The sequence below is a fragment of the Dasypus novemcinctus genome, chromosome X (genome assembly GCF_030445035.2).
Source record: "Dasypus novemcinctus isolate mDasNov1 chromosome X, mDasNov1.1.hap2, whole genome shotgun sequence".
In the NCBI taxonomy this organism is placed as follows: Eukaryota; Metazoa; Chordata; class Mammalia; order Cingulata; family Dasypodidae; genus Dasypus; species Dasypus novemcinctus.
Window position 1 is genome coordinate 155,705,102 of NC_080704.1, and position 3,983 is coordinate 155,709,084.

At 40.5% G+C, this 3,983-nt stretch overlaps 1 pseudogene; it reads left to right on the forward strand.

Moving 5' to 3' along the window:
- Positions 1–565: 565 nt before the first annotated feature.
- On the forward strand, positions 566–2,964 carry LOC101436767 (KH homology domain-containing protein 4 pseudogene; annotated as a pseudogene).
- The last annotated feature ends 1,019 nt before the right edge of the window (positions 2,965–3,983 follow it).

The window sequence follows — 3,983 nt, forward strand, 5'->3', positions numbered from 1 at the left end:
CAACTCTGGGACACTGGGATCCTGCGGCTTCTGTCCTTGTTCCACCTGAGTGATTAGGGCCTCCTGATTGGGAATATGAGACTCTGTTCACATTGAAAGAAATAGATTTCTGTATCAGCATTTTCTTCTGTCAGGCACAGAAAACAAAGATAATCTTGTTCCCTTTCCTCGACACATGGATATGTAATTCTTAGAGTCTGACAACAATGACATGGGATACATGCTCAGGAGTTCTCAGTGCTTGTCTCTGGAGAAAGAAATCAAGGAAAGGAGGCTATGGCTTTTTTTCTCTTGAAACTTTCATAGAATTTTGATTTTTTTCACTGAGAAGTTAGACTTTTGTAGTTAAAGCAACAATACAAAGAACAGGTTGGAGTGTACAACTCCTTGAAGAATAAGTTCAATATTCTAAAAGAGCCTTGGAGCTTATGTATAAACATAAAAAGCTACTAGGTGTGATTCGGTAACTCCAGAAGGAGAAAAACATAAAATGATAGAGGGGGGCGGAAGTGACGGGAAGGTGGCAGAAGGGTAGTTGGTGGGTGGTTGAGCAGAGCTGGTCGCCATGTCAGTGAGGAGCAAGATGCATCCTGGAGCCAGGAGGCACCACAGCAAATGGGTCCAACTAGCTCCAGCCCCTTCTCTTCCTCCCATCAGTGGCTCCAGGTGGGGAGGTCACTACCAGTGAGGGAAGCCCTGGGTGCTCCACAGCTGCTCCCTCAGGAGCCTTGGGTGCTGCTAGTGCTGTGGCTGCCAAAATCAGTGCCAAGCTCATGGCTAAGGAAAAGCTGAAACCAACTCAACATTCGGTGGAGAAGCTAGCTTCAGAATCCTGGCAAAGGCCTGACTAGCAATAAAAGCAAGGATGACAGACCTGGTGGTAGCTGAAGTAGAAATCAATGATGTGCCTGTCACATGTAGGAACTTGCTGACTTGAGGACAGACTCATGATGAGATCAGCAGACTTAGTGGGGCAGCTGTGTCAACTTAAGGGAGGTACATGACAATTGAGCAGAAGGCCAAAGTGGGACCAGGGGATCATCCAGTATATCTTCATGTTCAAGTCCAGACCCAGGAATTAGTGGACAGAGCTGTAAACTGAATCAAAGACATTATCATCAATGAGGTGATGAAGGCTGCCACAAGGACAAGTTCAAATTTTAACGGTGCAACTGTCACTGTTTATCACCCAACAAGCACCCATCACACAACTTTCTCCAGCTGTTAGCTAGAAGCTTCCTTTTCAGTCAGGGATGTATAATGTTCAAGATAAATCATTTCTGGGTCTTGAAAAGAATACTTCAGGGCATTTACAAATTTTAATTGTAAAATACAAACTTGTATGTATTCATGAAAATGAAAATCAAAGCTGCTAGTACTTTTAATTATCCTGATAAGACTTTGTTAGTTGGGTTTTCAACTAGATCTCTGTCATTAAATTATTGGTAAAATAATTGATCTAGACATATTATAAAGTCAATAGATTTTGGTTATACAATAAAACAGCATTTCATTGGTAATCTGAATCAATCATTTCAAGTGTACCTTATTAACAAATGTCAAGCGTAACTGTGAATTTTGTTTTGCATAAGTAAATTTATGATGATGTTCTCATGAGCTATTGACAAAATATATCTACTTTTGTGAAATATAAATTTTCTAATTAAATTGTACATACTATAACATGATTTTACATGAATGATACTTCGCTTAAACTACCAAATGTCAGTATTTTACTACAATTTTATTATAAAATGTACATTATCACTAAATGAAGTTTGATTTTAAAAATAAAATTACCTTTAGTTGTATATTCTTTTTTATAAATAAAGATAGACTAGTATAAAAATTATTTGTAGTTCTAGAACATGCTGTGCCCACTTTTAATGCCAAGGAGAAGGTAGAAGGTCCAGGCTGCTCCTATTTGTAGCACATTCAGATTGAAACAGATGCCAAAGTCTTCCTACAGGGCAAAGGTTCAGGTTGCATAGAGCAAGCACCTAGCCAAGAAGGTTTTGAACCTATGAATATTTACATCAGTCATCCCAAACCAGAAGGCCTGGCTGCTGCCAAGAAGCTCCGTGAGAATCTCTTGCACACAGTTTATGCTGAATACTCTAGATTTGTGGATCAGATTAATACTGCTGTACTTTTGCCAGGGTATACACAACCCTCTGCTATAAGTAGTTTCCCTGCTCAACCACTATATTATCAATCCAATGGCTATCAGTCTGGTTACCCTGTTGTTCTCCCTCCTCAGCAGCCAGTTCAACCTCCCTATGGATACCAAGTATAGTGCCACCAGTTCTTCCATTGGCACCAGGAATCTTGCCAGCATTACCTACTGGAGTCCCACCTGTGCCAACCCAATATCTGACAACACAAGTGCAGCCTCTGGCTAGCACTGGGCAGAGTCAGATGAGTGGTCTTCTGTTAAAACTGCCTTGCCTGCTGGTCCCCAGTCCCCATGACAGCCCCAACTCCCAACTCAAGCTCAACCCACCTCAACAGAAGAGGTGATTCACAGAGGAGCTACCAGATGAATGAGCTTCTGGACTTCTTGGATACCAGCATGGACTCATTCATATGACTAATTGAGGTACAGGCTTCTCCAATCAGAGTGAGATTGAAGGTGCAGGAATGAAGCCAGCAAGTTCCTCAGGCAAAGAGCGAGAGAGGGACAGGCAGCTAATGCCTCCACCATCTTTTCCAGTAACTGGAATAAAAACAAAGTCTGATGAAAGGAATGGATCTGGGACCTTAACAGGAAGCCATGACTATCCAGCCAAAACAGATGAAAACCACAGAGAAGGGATTTGGCTTAGTAGCTTATACTGCAGATTCATCTGATGAAGAGGAAGAACACGGAGGTCATAAAAATGCTAGTTTCTCACAGGGCTAGAGTTTGGGATATCACAGCCATGAGCTAAACAATAGATGCCATTCTGGATGGCCCTGAGGTAAACAGTGGAGCAGTTGTGACCCTCGGTAACTCTTCTTTAGCAATAATGCATGCAATTGATTTACAAGACTGTGGGGACCTGTACTAGGAACCATGTTAGACCTTTGCAGAAGTGAGAGATGCAGTATCCCCTTCCTAAGGGGATTTCATTCTTTTAACAACATCCTTATTTCTGCAGTGGCATTGCATTTGCTAAAATTTGCTTGGAATTATAATTTTATCTTGGAAGCTTTTTAGCAGTGGACAAAATGTGCTTGTTCAACGGAGCGTCTCAGCAGGGTCAAAATCAACCTCATATACATTTGACCTGATCAAGGCTTTTCCAGACATAGAGTCCCTACTCTGACATGAAGTTGTGTTTGTATTTCACTACTGTTTAGTCAATTTTGGTAACAACTGGTTACAAACAAAGCCTTACTATTTATTAGTGGGGATGTGGTTTTAAAACCATCCTTTCCTTTCAGTACTTGATTCTAAGAGATTCCATCAGTATTTCATTTTTTGCTTTGGAAAATGCAGTTTTATTAATTTCAAACTGTTGCTTTGGAAAATGCAGTTTCATTAATTTCAAACTCTTGGATATACCTGGATGCTGGGTAGGAAAATGAAGTTATATTTTCATTGTGTCTTTTTATTGGGATTCAAAGCTGGCACTTTCAGGCACACTTATTTCAGATAGTCATTGCTCTTTTTATTACCCTACTAAGTTCCTTGTCTTCAACTGGGTCAGAGAAAACTACTTGATCAAAAGTTTGTCAGAATTCATCACGGAAAAGAAACTCAGAACTGGACACAGCTAAAATAGGGAGATCTGAGTGCTCACAACAGGATGGTAGACATAGTGACTGAAATTAAAACCTGTCATTTTTCTTGGCATTACAGGTTTTGCCCAAAGAACTTCTTAGTATCAAATATTAATGTGTGAAAGTGAAGGAGCTAGTCTGCTGAACCAGGAGTAGTCTGAGATACTGAACCATCATTTTTGCACATTTGAATACTTTTCAGGCTGGGTTTGTATAAA